The 17,705-nt window shown below is 46.2% G+C and overlaps 1 protein-coding gene across 1 annotated transcript in view; it reads left to right on the top strand.

Annotated features, from left to right (window-relative positions):
• The first annotated feature begins 13,950 nt into the window (after positions 1 to 13,950).
• NDEL1 (nudE neurodevelopment protein 1 like 1) overlaps positions 13,951 to 17,705 on the top strand; it is a 36,708-nt gene continuing 32,953 nt past the window's right edge. Inside the window, exon 1 of the mRNA XM_036452215.2 lies at positions 13,951 to 14,107. The gene's annotated coding sequence lies outside the window, so the exon portion shown is untranslated. The remainder of the gene's footprint in view (positions 14,108 to 17,705) is intronic.

Genomic DNA, 17,705 nt, shown 5'->3' with positions numbered 1-17,705 from the left:
AATGATTCTCATCATTGATGTTTCTCTCTCTCCCCCCCTCTCCCTTCCACTCCGTCCTTGTGCAGTTTGCTCAGCCTCTCTGGCAGTCATTGTCATTCCTCATCTGAGGTGGATTTCTAATTTCTCTTCTGTCCTCTGAGGTTCTGTGAACACAGACTTTGTCACACCAGCTGTGTGACCCTGGGCAAGTTGCTTAACCTCTCCCAGACTTTGTTTTCTCACTCGTAAAGGGAGGACACTAAGAGCTGCTTCTGACTGGATGCGTGTAAAGCACGTGTCGCAAGGCCTGTCCCCTACGAAGCATCCAGTGAATGAAAGCTATTTTTATTGCATGCCCAGGGTTATGTAAGAGGAGGACAATTATATCACTCCACTCTCAGCAGGAACTCTGTCTTCTCTAACGTGGTTTGCAAAGGTCGATTTGCAGGTGGGAAAGAAGCCAAGGAGCAAAGTACAAAGTCACCCCCGGCCACGGACCTCCCCTTTCTGTTCACTCGCCCAGGCCTTGGACGCTGTCTGGCCCAAGTCCGAGTACACAGGCAGCTGGTTAACACAGATAAGTAGCCCCATGAGTGCTGATCAACAGGGGAAGCGATAGGAAACCCCACTTTCCAAACATAAACTATCCATGAGTGTAACAGGAGGGGAACTGAGCCCTCCACGCTATGAATCACCAATGCAGGGATGACATTAAAGAAAAAAGGCAGACCTATAAGTTGTGATTTAATGATCATGGAGATGGGGGGGAGGAGGGAAAGTTGCGGAGGCAGCTGATGTGTTTGCTCTTTGCTGCTGTGAATTCTTGGACACATTACCCTTTTCTGTAAAATCAGGAGGCTGGATTCTATTTTTGATCCCCGAAGGATGTTCTGTGTGCTGCTGGGTAGAATGGAAAGTGATGTTACGTGGTACAGAGATGAACATTTGACATTTTAATAGTCATGTATTTGATTTATGGAATATTAGGGAAAAATGACTAGCAATCACTTAAATGATTTTATAGATATGATTGTTTTGGATAAAACCAATGTAGGATTTACACTCATTTTCTTAAAAGTGGGTCAAAGCCGAAACCGGTTTGGCTCAGTGGATAGAGCTTTGGTCTGCGGACTGAGAGGTCCTGGGTTCGATTCCGGTCAAGGGCATGTACCTTGGTTGCGGGCACATTCCTGGTGGGGGTGTGTGCAGGAGGCAGCTGATCGATGTTTCTCTCTCATCGATGTTTCTGGCTCTCTATCCCTCTCCCTTCCTCTCTGTAAAAAAATCAATAAAATATATTAAAAAAAAAAGTGGGTCAAAGATGAGACACAGTAATGACAAACACATGAATTGGGAAGGTGGTAAATTGGAACATCAGGTGTGGTAGGCAGAGGAATAGTCCTGGAAAGACCTCCACGTCCAAGGACTTTGCAGATGTGACTGAGTTCAGGACTTTGCGATGGGGAGATTATTCTGTTGAGAAAGACTCTCTGATCCCCACCTGGAAGGTGCAAGCCAGGCAGCCAGCATTCTGCGAGGCCATCAGGGGACAGAAGCTGGGGTCTCGTCATTTATTATGTGGCCTTTGAAGAATGCCCCTCCCTCTGTCCTGCTTCCCTTTCTTATTTTTTTATATTTGACTTTTTTATTGCCTAAACTTTTACATATGTCTCTTTTTTCCCCAATTGACATTTCCCCTTCTCCCCCCAGCCATTCCCACCTTGGCAAGCTCCCACCGCCCCAATGCCTGTGTCCATTGGTTATGCTAATATGCACGCATACAAGTCCTTTGGTTACAATGTAGTGATTTAGCCTTGCCCTCTGGTGTGCCCAGGGACCCCAGGCCTAGAGCTTCCCTGGTTTAACTTTTCCAGAGAATAAACCTGCTTCCTCCAGCCTGCTGCCAGGATTACCTGGGCGGCCACCATAGAATCTGAAGGGTGTTTATAAGAGGGAGGCAGGAGGGTCACCGCCAGGGAAGGCAGTGTGGTGACAGAAGCCGTTGCTGGAGTGGTGCAGCCATGAGCTAAGGATCACTGCGAACTCCAGAAGCCGTGGTGTAGGTGGCGGGCATGGCACCAGTTGTCAGACCAAACATGGTTTTCAGCAATGGCGGTCCTGGGTTCTGGGTAGGAAAGAATTCAGAGCAGGACCCCAACTGTAACAGAACATTTATTGGGTAAATTACAGAGGTAGGAAGAGTAATTCCTAGAAGAAATTGGGCTTAGCAAACAAGTTCTGGAGGTGAAGAGAGGGCCCTTGGAGCTTGGGATGGAGGAAGCTAAAGGAAAATTGCTGGGGTGGGGGAGGGGGAGAGTCAGCGGGGAGGAGGAAAGGAAGGGAAAGGGTGCGAAATGGCTCCTCCATCCTTGGAGTTTTAAGGGGGGGGGGGAGTTTAGGGGAGGTCCGGGGAAAGGTCTCCATAGAAGAGCCAGCAGTTTGCCAGGTGTGTCCTCAGTTGTGGTCTCTGGACTGATGGGCCAGCATCAGGGCCGGAGGTTATTTATCATCAATGCAGATGGTCCTGAGGTCAGCCGTGGCTGGTTTTGTTGCCCATCTGGACCTGGAGCTGAATATATCGGAGGCCTAGATGTTATCTCTCGGGAGGAAAGGTCAGGGGTCCACACCTCAGGACCAGGGATAAGCTAGAGGAGGGAAGGTTCCCCTGGGGGTGAGGTCCTCCCTCCATTGATTGTCCATTGCTAGCACCTGGGGCTTTCCATCCCGGTGACCTGGACCTGGCCCCGCGTCCTAAGTCTGCTCAGGTCTAACTGCCAACACGGTCAGTGGTGAGGAACTGGTTTTCCAGAAGGAAGCAGCCCTGCCTGCACCTTGATTTTAGCCCTGTCTCAGTTTGGACATCTGACCTCCAGAACTCTAAGAGAATAAATGTATCGTTTTAAGCCACTGAGCTTTTGGTGCTCGTCATGGCAGCCGCAGGAAATGCACACACCAGATGTTAGACGAACTTGAAGTCGGTGCATTCTGCGTGTTCAGCGATTCCCCAGGATACGGGAAAGGAACGTTGGCAGAATAAGGCTGTCCTTGTCACCTGTCCCCACCCATCTGGGAGAGGGCTGGCAAACCGGCTGAGAGGCAAGGCTCTCAGGGCCCCCAGGAGGGGGCTCAGCATCTAGGAGACATGGGTCCTGACTGACAGGAACTGGTTCAACCTGCTCATTTTACAGATGGGAACACTGAGGCTCAGAGAAGGGAAGCAACCAGCAGAATCGCCAGTGATGAAGCTGATTTGGCTGAGATGAATCAACAGCTGGCTTCCTAAGGCGGGGGAGGGAATGCCCGCAGGCAGAGGCCTGGCTGGGTTCTCACAGCAGGGTGTGGAGCCCCGAGGAGGGTGGGGCTCGCACCTTTGCTGGGGTGGCGGTGGATCTTGCCACCCTTCGATCACCTTCTCTGTGTGTCTGGGCCTCTTGCTTTCACGCTGCTTCCTCTCATATCTTTGATCGGGGTTTTAATAACCATCCTGTAAACATGTGACTTTAGAAAACTGCTGAAAGAGCTACAAGCTTGGGGAAAGGCATCCCAGCTGCCCCCTTATCCCGCCTTCAGCACAAGCTGTCTTCTTGTCTGCCTTCCCTTCTCACCAAAGGGGTGCAGACTTTCTTTTCACAGAAGGGGTGATGATCAGGGAACCCGGATGTTTCCTTTCTGCATTTCTGCATATCTGAATCAAAACTGGCCTCTGTGGAATGGACACTCCTGAATAAAGCCCAACCTCCTAATTTTAAGCAGAAGAGATCGACACTAACAAAAGAGAAAGATGCAAATTGACCATTCCTCTGCTACACCCACCAGCCAATCAGGAGCGAGTATGCAAATTAACCCAACAAAGATGGTGGGTTAGTTTGCATATGCAGGCATGGGGCGAAGACTGAAGGCTGAAGGCTTGGCTCCGCTGCAGCCCAGGTCTTGGGTGCCAGAGGAAAACCAGTGCCTGAGCCAGGGGAAGGAGTCTTCTTGAAGACTCGTGCAACAGGCCTCTAGTTTTCTATATAAAGGTCACAAGGCCTCCTTGTGATTTTCAAAGTGGCCCTCAAGACCTGTGTTGTATTATACAGGAGTTGATGAAAAGGCAGTGAGAAATTTCCTCTGAGATCCCATGGACTGGCATTTCCCATGTTTGGTTGTAACTTTAAATGGTCAGGGTATTGTTCCCCTTATTTAGACAACCAGACAAGTCACCCCAAGAGAAGCAATCCTCACAACCCAGGTTACCTATAGTAACCTGAGTTTCTAGGCAGTTCTACCACTCAAAGTCCCAAATATCATTATATTGCTAGTAAATAGGGGTTCAGAAGATATGAAATTAAAAAAAAAATTGTAGGGTGGAAACTTTATCTGTAGAACCAGTATACGTAGGGTGGGGCAAAAGTAGGTTTACAGTTGTTCATGAGGAAATTAACATAATAAATAATAAAAGAATAAACTGTTTTGCATACTCATAACTGTAAACCTACTTTTGCCCCACCCTGTATGTGTTCGCAGGAGGTAATAACATCAGGTTGGACTAATTAGGGAGGGACGGTAAAAGGAATGCATTTCTTTGATCTGTGCCATCGGATTGGGAGCCCTCCTATTGAAGCTCACTGATGACCAGTGTCTGTGCCAGGCTTGCTGGGGTGACTTGGCTGAAAGGATGGATTTTAAAAAGGTCCTAAAGCCAAGAAAAACAATTAGCAAAGAATCGTGAGGACATTATCTTGCTTTGTTAAATTTGGATGTGTTTTTTTTTTTTTTAACATATATTTCTTATTGATTTCAGAAAGGAAGGGAGAGGGAGATAGAAACATCAATGATGAGAGAATCATTGATTGGCTGCCTCCTGCACACCCTCCACTGGGGATCGAGCCCCCAATGCGGGAATGTGCCCTTGGGTGGAATAGAGCAGTCCGCAGGTCAATGCTCTATCTACTGAGCCAAACTGGCTAGGGCTTGGATGTGTTCTTAATTCTCTCCAGGTAAATTCCTAAGAGAGGCCAATCACTGGGGTTGCCTGTTTTCTTTTTGTGTGTGTGTGTGGTAATCCTCACTTGAGGATATTTTTCCATTGGTTTTTAGAGAGAGTGGAAGGGAGCAGGGAGAGATACAGAGAGAGAAACATCGATGTGAGAGAGACAAATTGATTGGTTGCTTCCCTCATATGCTGCAAGTGAACCCCAGTGACCCTTTAGGCTGTGGGCTGGCTCTCTATCCACTGAGTCAAACCAGCCAGGGCAGGGTTTCCAGAATGAGGTTCACACAGTCTGTCAGGAAAACTCTCATCCAGTGCTACCTCTTGGTGCCGACGGGAGAGTGCTGGTTTCTCTGTGCTGTGTCTGCACTTCGCAGTCTGTTTTAAAATCTCACATAGGTACTCGTTCGGTGAAATATGGAATCTCTGCTGTTGTATTTGGAATGTTTTTTATTAGGAGCAAGGGGGAATATAATTTGATGGTTAGCCACCTGTATTTAAATTTATTGATCTGAGAGGGAAACATCAATTTGCTGTCCCACTCACTGAAGCATTCATGGGATGTTTCTGGTAGTATGTGACCTGACCAGGGATTTAACCCGCAGCCTTGGCAGACTGGGACAACGCTCTAACCATCTGAGCTCCCTGGCCAGGGCCGCCTCCTGTGTTCTTTATTTTATTTTTTAAAAATATGTTTTATTGATTTTTTACAGAGAGGAGGAGAGAGGGATAGACAGCTAGAAACTTCGATGAGAGAGAAACATCGACCAGCTGCCTCCTGCACATCCCCTACCGGGGATGTGCCCGCAACCAATGTACATGCCCTTGACCGGAATTGAACCTGGGACCTTTCAGTCCGCAGATCGACGCTCTACCACTGAGCCAAACCGGTTTCCGCTCCTGTGTTCTTTAAATTGTGCTAATTGCTTCTTGTTGTTCATTGTTTTATGGGGGAGTTCTATATTAGCGTTCTAGATGATATAAGTGCTTTGATGCAAGAAGAGAGCAATGAAAATATTCAAGTTAAAAACATTTACTGCGAGGTATTTATTTATTCAACAAACGGTAAGTGCCTATTACCTGCTAGGCATTGCCCCAAATGCCACCCTAAACATAAAGTATCGAAAAGTCCTGGCTAATTTTTTTCTCCTTAGGACTTACTATCCAACATATTATTTCTTTATTTTCTATTTCCTTCTTTCCTATCAGCTTGTTTAAAAAAAAAAAAAATATATATATATATATATATATATATATATATATATATATTATTGATTTTTTACAGAGAGGAAGGGAAAGATATAGAGAACTAGAAACATCGATCAGCTGTTTCCTGCACACCCCCACTAGGGATGTGCCCACAACCAAGGTACATGTCTTTGACCGGAATGGAACCCAGGACCCTTCAGTCTGCAGGCTGACGCTCTATCCACTGAGCCACACCGGTTTCGGCTCTGTCAGCTTGTTTTGTTAGCAGTTCTATCTCTGGGCCTAGAACAGTGCAAGACACTCAGCAATATTTGCTGAATGGTTGACTACATGGTCTTCAGTCCTGGTAACTTGGACTCATTGGCTTACCTGGTAATGGGAACGCGGCTGAAAATGGCCAGATACAATCAGCTCAGGTTGGTGAGAAACGTTCCATTTCTTTTAAGCCCTGTCGTTTCATCAGAGTGGTTCGGGAGTCGGTAACACTGGTGCTGACTTGTCTGTAAAGGTAGGAGAACAGATATTGTTTTGGATAGTCACACTGTTTATGGAGGTGTGATGTCAACAGTAGTTGGGGTTGCTAGGTGTGAATCAAATTAGCAATGAACACTGTCATGCCACCCTTTTCTGTGGAGGTGGCTGTCACGCTGGGGTGTGGGTAGTGCCTGTCACGGGGCTGGGGCGGGGGCCAGGGCTGACAGTGAAGACTGAAGTCTGGGCGAGTGGAGGCTCTGAGGCTAGAAAGTGGCCCTCAGGCCTGTGTGCAGTGGCCTCCAAGAGGCTGCGGACAGTTCCAGAACAGTCAGGGAGACTGCTGGGGAAGAAATGGGGGTAGCTCCAAGAGTGTCCGAGGAGCAAGGCAGGATATCACGTAGAGAAAAAAGGCTGAGCAGAAACTCTGGAGACCTCAGTTTACCCCCTGGATGAGCACGAGGGCCCTTTCTTTCCAGATACCAGTAACCAGGGCAGGACCCTGATGGAAGGTGTGTTACAGCCTTAACCTTAATTGTCCTCATTTTTCTCACCTGGGAGAGCCACTCTGCAGAAAGCTACCCCTGGAAACAGCGCAGCACTGGAGAGAGTGAGGCGCCCTGCTGGCCAGCGGATCGAGGGCCAGAAGCAGGCTGCATTCTCAGACACAAAGGAAATGGGAGGGCACAGGAGGGAGGTTTGGAACCTAAAATACTTCACAGAAAATTCGCCATACCCGCCGAAACCGGTTTGGCTCAGTGGGTAGAGTGTCGGTCTGCGAACCAGAGGGTCCCGGGTTCGATTCCGGTCGAGGGCACGTACATTGGTTGCGGGCACATCCCCGGTAGGGGGTGTGCGGGAGGCAGCTGGTCGATGATTCTCTCTCATCGATATTTCTAACTCTCTATCCCTCTCCCTTCCTCTCTGTGAAAAATCAATAAAATATATTTTTAAAAAAATTCGCCATATCCAGTTCTTGCCATTCTGTTGACTGACAGCCAGTGGAGTCTGCAATTCTGACAGAAGAGCTGAGGTTGGGAGGTGAGCCCTGTTTGTTCAAGAAGCTACTGAGGATGCAATAAAGACAATAAATGGGACTGTCTTCTCCCTTCGAGGGGCACAGGGATGCCCTAGGCTGGGCAGTTCATGGCTGGCTGGGCCAAGAGTCAGGGACTAACCAGAGTGGGCATTTTTGCATCAAACATGAAAGGTTACCATCCCTTATCTTGAAGGGGAAATTGACCATCTGGTTGAAGGCTATGGCATTCTGTAAGTCACCTAACAAGTCATTCTTCCAACCAATGTTTACTGAATGCCTACTCTGTGCCAGGCCCTTTGATAAACTCCTCTGAAGCACCTGCATATATTTTAACATTCTTAATTTCACAACTCTGATGCCTTTTATTATTATTTTTTAAAAATAATAATCATCGTGGGAAAGTTCATCTTTTTTTTAAAATTTTTTAAAATATATTTTATTGATTTTTCACAGAGAGGAAGGGAGAGAGAGATAGAGAGCTAGAAACATCAATGAGAGAGAAACATTGACCAGCTGCCTCCTGCACACCCCCTACCCGGGATGCGCCCACAACCAATGCACACGCCTGTGACCGGAATCAAACCTGGGACCCCTCAGTCCGCAGACCGATGTTCTACTGCTGAGCCAAACCGGCCTCGGCGAAAGTTCATCTTTTTTTTGAAAACCCAAATAACAGTGGTTTATTATTTATTTATTTATTTAAATATTTTTATTTGAGAGGAAGGGAGAGGGAGAGAGAGATAGAAACATCAATGATGAGCCCTAGCCAGTTTGGCTCAGTGGGATGTTTCCACCTGGGGACAGAGTTTGATTCTGGTCAAGGGTATGCACTTGGTTGCAGGCTCATTGCGTGTGGGAAGGCAACCAATCGATGTGTCTCTCTCATGTTGATGTTTCTCTCTCTCTCTCTCTCTCTCTCTCCCTTCCACTATCTCTCTCTCTCTAAAAAAAAAAAAAAAAAAAAAAAAAATCAATGGAAAAATATCCTCAGGTGAGGAATAACAACAACAACGAAAAAGCAAGTCCAATGATGAGAATCATTGATCAGCTGCCTCTTGCACGACACGTACTGGGGATAGAGTCAGCAGCCCCAGGCTGTGCCCTTGACCAGAATCAAACCTGGGACCCTTCAGTCCACAGGCCAACGCTCCATCCACTGAGCCAAACTAGCTAGGGCTCCATTACATTTTATATAGCAGCCCTTTACAAGCATACCTCAGAGATGCTGTGGTTCAGTTTTATACCATCGCAATAATTCACGCCATAATCATTTTGCTGGGGGGGCCCCCCCGTCTTGCCTTCAATTTGTAAACAATACAACATCTGTGAAGGGAGATAAAGCTAAGCACAATAAAATGAGGTAGACCTGTATTTTAAAGGCCTTAACTATTTCATAAAGGAAAGGAACCCCATGAACAGTAAGCTCTGCTTTCAATCAGGGAGCTGCCCTACTGCCCCGTATCCTATTACCCTGGTTATATTTCTTTATAGCTCTTGTTATGACGGATAGGCCCATCACGTCTATTTGCTTATTGTCTGTCTTTCCCACTAGATTATAGGCTCCATGGGGATGGGGTTGGGGTGAGGTGTGCCTTTTATAGTTCTAAGGTTGAGTCCCTTAGACCTAGAATAGAATCAAACAGAGCAAGAACAGAGCAAGCACTAAACTCATAGCTGCTGAATGAAAGACTCTCCCTCTATAAAACCACTAATCACCTTTAGGTCCAAGTTTTTTGAAGTTAAAAAACTGTTATTACTAGTATTTTTAAAATATATATTTTATTGATTTTTTTATAGAGAGGAAGGGAGAGAGATAGAGATCCAGAAACATCCATGATAGAGAAACATCGACCAGCTGCCTCCTGCACACCCCCCACCGGGGATGTGCCTGCAACCAATGTACATGCCCTTGACTGAATCGAACCCTGGACCTTTCAGTTCACAGGTTGATGCTCTATCCACTGAGCCAAACCGGTTTCAGCACTAGTAATTTTTATTACAAAAGCAAAAGATGTTGCTTTGGGTGTCATAGGTGCTAGAGACTGGGTTTCAGATTTGGGCTAGAGAACAGTCGTAATTGCCCATGACATGAATCCCAGTCCCTTTATCACCTGGTGTTACCTAAGTTTGGCGCCATACATAGCAGTGAAAATCTCTCTATAAGGTAATTTTTCTCAGAAGTTGGGTCACTTCCCAGGAAGTGCTGTCAGCCCTTGTAGTTCTAGCCACTAGATTAGGGGTGTCGAACTCAATCAGAGAAGGGGCCAGCCTAAATCGCGGGCCGAATGGTTTACTGAACCATTCTAAAATCCAGCCTAAATCGCGGGCCGAATGGTTTACTGAACAGTCATAAACTGTCATTGTGATGGAAACGCAGCGGAGTGCAGTGATGACAGCGCGGTGCGGGCCACATTGCAAGGCCTGGCGGGACGGATTTGGCCCGCGGGCCGTGTGTTTGACACATGTGCACTAGATCATTGATTCATCCTTTGATTTTCATTGGAACATATTACACAAGTGTTTGCTAAGTCCCTTTTGCTGGGGATATTCAGACAGTCAACATTGTCCCTATGCTCAATGAGCCTTGGTTCCTTGGGGAGTTGACACCTCCGTGACCAAAAGGCTGTGCTCATAAGTCCCCTGTGAACTACTTGAGCTCAGAGGACGGAGCACTCAATTTGGGGCTTTAGTTAACAGGGAAGGCTTCCTGGAAGAGGTAGCATATGAGTGGGACTTCAAAAGGCAGAGAGAAAGTTGGGCTGGCCAAATCTAGGGAGCAGCTGTAGTGCACAGGGCAGTGGGAGTTAATAAAAGGCCCAGAGAGGAAGAGGATTGGCAGTAGAGGCTCTGTTCAGACCAGATAGGTGAACTATAAGAAGCAGACTGGAGCCCTGGCTGGTTTGGCTCTCTGGATAGAGCATCGGCCTATGGACTGAAGGGTCCCAGGTTCGATTCTGGTCAGGGGCACATGCCTGGGTTATGGGCTCAATCCCCAGTAGGAGGTATGCAGGAGGCAGCCAGTAGATGATTCTCTCTCATCCTTGATGTTTCTTTCCCTCTCTCCCTTCCTCTCTGAAATCAATAAAAATATATTAAAAAAAAAAAAAAGAAGCAGCAGACTGGATAAGTGACTTATATTGGAGTTGTTTTTAGAGTACTCTGAAGGCTAGACCTTGGTGTTTGTACTTTATCACATAGGCAACAGGATGTCAAAACAAGTTTTAGAACCAGCGGTGCTCTGTACAGTGGGATTTCAGAGATTATTCTGATGTCTCTGTGGGCTGGAACAAGCAGAAATTTGAGGAAGAGACATTTGAGAAGTGAGGGAAAGATAAATGGAAGACTTTGGATTGGGGAGATATAGTGGGGAACACTGGGGAATGGATTTTTTTTGACAGGAAAGACTTTGGAATGCTTGTACATGCTCTCAGGGACTGTGACTTTGACCCCTTCGGCTCTGTCCAAGAAAGACCTTGTACTGGGACTCAGCAAACCCTTCCTCATGGTTTATGAAGGCAGAGGGTAGGGCAACCATCACTCACCTTTTCTACCTTCGCAAAGCTGATTTCATAATTTCTGTTTCCCTTAGAGCTGCCTTCATTCAGTCTTCCCTGGATGGGCATACCGGAAGCAGGGAGTGGGGCAAAGTCTGCTGAGAAAGCTCAACCAACACAAGGAAGGAGATTAGTATAGGGCTTTGATATGTCTGAGAACTCTGCCAAGCGAAGCCTACTCATTAAGATAGGGCCAGCGTATCAGTCCTGGCAAATACCAGTCTGGGTCCAGGCTGGTGGGAAAGGGGGTGGGCTGAAAGGTGACACTAATGTTTTCTGCCTGGCCTGCCATTAGGTGTCCCCAGGACTTCAGCCAGGAGGCAGGGACAAGAGTCGCAGCCTTTGTTTATTGTTTCCTCTTGGGATGGAGGGTTCTGTCTTGGCACTAGGCCCACAGGAAGCCTCCCTCTCTGGTTACCTCTCTGCCTGCCATCTCATCAGCCAGGACACAGGGCAGCAGAACCCCGGAGCACAGAGGAGCTTCCGTGATGTCTCAGGTCACCAGCCTTGGACTGCTTGAGGTTTAAAACCCCAGCTCCTCAGTTTTTCAACATAAAAAATGAAGGAAATAATTTCAGCTTCATAAGCTGCTTATGAAATTGAGGGAGGTAATGTATGTAAAGTCCTTACTTTAGCACTATGCTCTAGCTCACTAAGTGGTGGTTGTTATTATTATTATTTTTAACCCCCACCTGAGGATATATTTTTTTTATTTTTATTTTATTTTATTTAAAAAAAATATATTTCATTGATTTTTTTACAGAGAGGAAGAGAGAGGGATATAGAGTTAGAAACATTGATGAGAGAGAATCACCGATCAGCTGCCTCCTGCACACCCCCCACTGGGAATGTGCCCACAACCAAGGTACATGCCCTTGACCAGAGTCGAACCCAGGACCTTTCAGTCCGCAGGCCGATGCTCTATCCACTGAGCCAAACTGGTCTCGGCGGATATGTCTTTTAAAAATAGATATATTTTTATTGATTTCAGAGAGGAAGGAAGAGGAAGCGAGAGATAGAGACATCAATGATGAGAGAGAATCATTGATTGGCTGCCTCCTCCACGGCCCCTCCTGGGAATGGAGTCCACAACCCGAGCATGTGTCCTTGACTGTAATTGAACCTGGGATCCTTCAGTCCGCAGGCCAATGCGCTATCCACTGAGCCAAACCAACTAGGGCAGAATATGTCTTTTTTAAAAATTGTTTTTGAGAGAGAGGTAGCGAGAGGGAGAGAAAGATTGGGAAACATCAATGATCAATGTGCAAGAGTAACATTGATCGGTTGCCTTCAAAACCTGCGCATGTGCCCTGACCGAGAATCAAACCTTTAGATGCACAGAACAGTGCTCCAACCAGCTTAGCCACACGGCCAGGACAGTGGTAATTATGATAAATGGTTCCTCTTCTTGAGCGACAGTATAGTAGTGATTAGCAGTGTGTTTTCCGGAGTCAGGCCAGACGAGGTGGGTTTGAATCTTGAGTTCTCTTTTTTCTTGTTGAGTGACCTTGGACAGCTTCATCTTACTGAGCCTCCGTCCCCTCATTTATAAACTGGGAACCCTAATAGTACCCATCTCACAGGATCACCGCGAGGACTGAATTATGCAAAGTAAGCATTTATAATAGCAACATTGCCCGTACATACAAATGGTACAACAGAAGTAACTACTCATTAGTGTTACCGGGATCTTTTCAACCCTATTCTAGCTCAACCCCATTAATCACTTCTCTGATCTTCATTGATTTGGATACCTCTTACAATCCATCTTGCATTGTTTCTGTTTATGACCATGCCCTCAGAAATACAACTGGACCTCCCAGGCTCACCTTGCTCTCACCTTGAGGCCTGTCTTACATATCATTATCCTGTCCCAAAACCCCACAGATCCAATCCCAAGAGCACTGACATCAGAGAACCATTGCACCATTACACAGCAAAAGCTCCTAAACTTGTTTCAAAAACAGCTCGATTTCGTTTCCACACCTTAAAATGTTACTTCTCTTTCTTAGCTACCCTCCCCCGCTCTTCTTCCTCAAGTCTAGGGGAATATGTATAATATACAGAATGGATCCCATTCCTTGAAGGTTCCAGGAGGATCAACAAAAGCACATTTATATAAATAAGTATACGTTTAGATATATAAAGTATATGAGTGGACATATTTATATTCCCTTTGTCCTCAAGGAATCCATAGTTGAGTGCCCGGACCAAGGTATCTGTTGGGACACACGAACATAGAGGTTCTAGCTCTCATGGAATCACAAGAAAAATATAAAATTTCAGCTGCAGGAAGTGCCCTAAAAACATCACCGGTATTTGTGAGCGATGAGGAGGATGTGAATACCCCTGCTATTCCATTGGGCGGTCAGGGCGGACTCGGAGGTGAAATGAGCCTAGATTCCTTTCATAAACGGGAACATCGAGAAACATACGGTTGAAGGACCTTGGAGGCTGAAAAACTGGGAGACCAGTTCTCCTCCACGCGGCGCCACTTCCAGAACAGCTGAGCATTTTGGGGGACACAGGAGATCGAATTCTCGCCCTTCGCGGGGTCTGGGGGCGCCGGCAACCTGGCCGCCGGCAGCCTGACGTCAGCGTGGGGCGGGGCCCAGCCCCTGTGACGCCATCGTTCCCACAGCCCCGCCCCGCCGCGCGCACGCTCCCGCGCATGCGTCGAGCCCCGCCCCCGTGCGTCACAGAACGGCCTCGTCCCCCCGGCGGCTCCTGACGTGTCGGGGAGGAGCCGGGCGGCGGGCTGCGCGCAGTGGAGCCCCGGCTGCGGAGGGGAGCGGAGCTGAGCGGCTGGGCGGGCCTGGGGAGGTCAGCGGAGCGGAGACGCCGGCCGGGTGGCGGCGAATATGCGCTTTTGAGACGTTGGAGGTGAGCCTGCGGGGCGCGGCGGCACCGAGGGTGCGGGGCCGGGTCGGCGGCGCCCAGGCCTGTCCCCGGGGAGCCCGCCGGGCCCTGGGGCGCCGTCTGAGGCCGTGCCGGGCCGGACCCGGGCCGGGTTCTGGGGCGGCCAGCGCGGGGGCAAGTGTTCCAACCGCTCTAACTGCTCCCTCGCCGCCCCGGCCCGAGGTGGGGTCCCTGAGGGGCGCCTGCCGGGGAGGGGTGCGGCGGCCTCCGGAGGATGCGCCGGCGGACAGAGGCCGGGACGTGGCACCGAGGGCCTGGGGCGCCGGTGGCGCAAGGGGTGGCTCCGGTGAAGTGGCAGCGGCGTGTCCAGCCTTCTCCCCGCCCCTTCCCACTGACACCCCTGCAGCGGGGAGGCCAGCTTGGAGCCGGTTGAATGTGAGCTTTCTCCGCTTTCCCGTCGGGGGCGAGAGCGGAAGCAGCCCACGTTGGGCTCCGATGGCATTCCCGTGACTCTCCGCCCCGACCTGCCAGTCACCCTCTTGGAGTCCAGAGAAGTGTCATCAAACGGGTTTAGGTTGCTTGTGCGCGCCTCGGTGTTTTTCTTTTTCTTTTTGCTGGTAAGCAACGAAGTAATCCTTTTAGTTTTGCGAAGGAAGTGTAGGTTCTTTCCCTCCAGCGCTTTCACACATTTTTAGACCAAAGCTAATCGCTTTTGAACCTCATCAACCCTGTGATTGTGCCTAACTCTGTTATCGCCTTTGGACGGATGGGGAAACTGAGCCCGGGTGGGGTGGGAGCTGTTAGGTGATTTAATAGGGATTGTGGATTCGCTTGGTTCAGAATTCACTAGGTTCGGAGTTAGGAATTTTTCTTGGTGGGATTTTTTTTTTTTATACCTTTCTCTGCTAGAAAGCAAAGCAGAAAAGTTGACTGGCCAAAAATATACCAGAAGCTAGTAGAAGAGTTGTTAAAATATTTTGAGCAGACTCACCTAGGATGGAACTGCTTCTCGGTTACAAGAAAGGTCCTTCACGGGCTGCTGGCTAGTCATCTCGTTATGTTCTTAATCCACTATGAGGTAGGGAAATGGCTTTGCTAAGTGGTGAATTTGTTGGTATAGCATTAAATCATGAGTTGAAGAGAAGGGGAACCGAGTAAGATATTTCTTCTGAAGTTTTGTTAAAATTGGAGATCTAAGGAGCAGAGAAAACCTTTGGTAGCACTGGTTAGAGGTTGACCTGGTTCAGATAGAAGCTGCTAACTCTTAAAGAAGCTGTTCTTTTTTTTTTTTTTTTTTTAAAGTTCTGTTTTGACTCAAGTAAATTGAAGTTGGATAAGGAACATTTAAAATATATAGAAAGCTCAGTAAAAACTTAGATCTTGCTTTCATGACATCTGCAAAACTTGTTTTATTCTCATTTTGAACCATGCTGAGATACATTTGTTTACTTAAAGCTTAAAATGACTTCTGACATCAGTTTCTGAGCACTTCGTAAGGAAGAGAAAAAAAGTTCAGGACCAAAAGGAAGGCCGCATTTATGATTGGCTTAGAAAAGTTAAACGTTCTATAAATGTTTCCTTTGGGAGAAATAGGAGAGTTTTGGTAAAAAGATACACATTACCTACAGCATCAATTTTCAACCTGTGTCCTGCAAGAATTTAAAAAACATGCAATGCTTGACTATTTTAGTCAGGGGCAGGGAGCTGTTTTCCCTTAGGTTGTCAAATAAAATAATGACAGCCAACACAAAAGTAGCTGTTGGGTATGAATGATTCAGAATTATACATGTTTTTGTGTGAGATCTGCAAAATATATATTTTTTGATGTGCCACGATTTTAGTAATTAGTTTATGTGTGCCATGAGATGAAAACGTTGAAAATCGGTGACCTATAGTGAGTGAGGTCCAAAAGCACTTCTAATCTCATTAGTGCATTCCACAATTATGAACGAGAAGGCAGCAATCTCATGTAGAATGGGTTTTCTTACTATTGCACAGAGTAGTTCCTTTGTAAACACAGCATTTTAAACATATTGTTTTATACCCAAATGAGTTGATTTGTCAGTGGCTAGAAACCTGAAGGTCATATACAGTATGATAATGCTCCATGTAAAAGTTGTCAGACTTTAGAGATTCATAACTCCATCCATGAGGCATGGTATTGAGGTACGATTTGGGTAGCAGAGTAGAGAACATATTTAACATAATTATCTGCCTTTATTTAAGTTTCAGGAGATTATAGATAAATCATTAAAGCTTTTTTTTTTTTTTTTTTTTTTTTAGCAGTATAGTTTTCTATATTGGCTGTCTATAGCCTTAGTATCTCTAGTTACAAAGTTTCAAATAACACAGTGAACACATCCTCCCACTGTAATTTGAAGCAATCTGAACAGACTGTCTTGCAACCCCTGAAAAGGACTTTTGAATATCCCACAGGGGCAGCACACTTTTGTCATTTGTAAAAATTCAATCTTTGGAAAGAGTAAGTCTGATGAATAAAATTGGAGTGATAAAGCTGGATAATACCAGTTGTCCAGTAAAATGAGGTGGGACCACAGAGAACTTGTTAAGTTTTTAATCTGGCTCTTCAAAACTATTCCAAAAAAGGTTTTAGAGATGTTTTCAGTAATGGTGGTATCATTGGAATGTGCATATAACTTCAAGAAGGTGATTAATTTTAAGGGGTCATTTGTATGTTATAAGTTCTAAAACACATTCATATTTTTCCAGAAGTGTTTTATTCAAAACAAAACAAAACAAAAGAAAGCCTGATTAAATTCAATATTGACTTAAGCTCTCAGAAACCTATTGGGGAAATCCAACAGGTGTACCAGAGAAAGCAGGCAGCTGCTGACAGTAGTTCTTTGATGGAAAAGTAAGTTGCATACTTATACAAGCTGCCCAAGTTTTTTTTTTTCCTTTTTGTTTTAAATATATATTTTTTGATTTCAGAGAGGAAAAGAGAGATAGGTAGATAAATAGAAATATCAATGATGAGAGAGACTCATCATTGACACTCCTCCTCCCCCTCCATACATGGGATTGAGACTGCAACAAGGGACTGTTTCTTGACCCGTAATCGAACCATAACCTCCTGCTTCATAGCTTGTCACTCAACCACTGAGCCTCGCAGGCCAGGCTCAAGCTTTGTTTTACAAAAATTGGTTTCAAGATCTACCAAAAGGAGCCATACAGACATCCCCAACAGTTCAAAAATTTAACATTGAAGTTTAAGGATATGGGATAAATCAAGTATGACAATACACATGAATTATTTATAAAATAAGCCTTTCATCCTAGTGGAGAAACATCATGTATGGAAAGACAAGGGTTAAAAGCATATGGAACAAACGGAGACATTTTCCCAGTGACTGACTAGCTATAAAGTAGCTCAGGATATTGTTAACATGTAGCTCTTCCGGTTATTAGTCAGTGCATATAAAATTTGGATACATTTTTTTTCTGCTTAATTACCATCATTTCTTCCATTTTACCTTTTCCCTGATTTCCTTTAGTAACATTTTTCCTTTGGTTTGACCAATGTAAAAAATATGCATCATGTTAACGTTAAAAAACAACAACATTCAAACCTGTAAAGAATTTTTGTGAGTTTATTTGAGCC

Source organism: Pipistrellus kuhlii, unplaced genomic scaffold (genome assembly GCF_014108245.1).
Source record: "Pipistrellus kuhlii isolate mPipKuh1 unplaced genomic scaffold, mPipKuh1.p scaffold_m20_p_23, whole genome shotgun sequence".
NCBI lineage: Eukaryota > Metazoa > Chordata > Mammalia > Chiroptera > Vespertilionidae > Pipistrellus > Pipistrellus kuhlii.
This window is presented reverse-complemented; position numbering and strand designations above follow the sequence as displayed.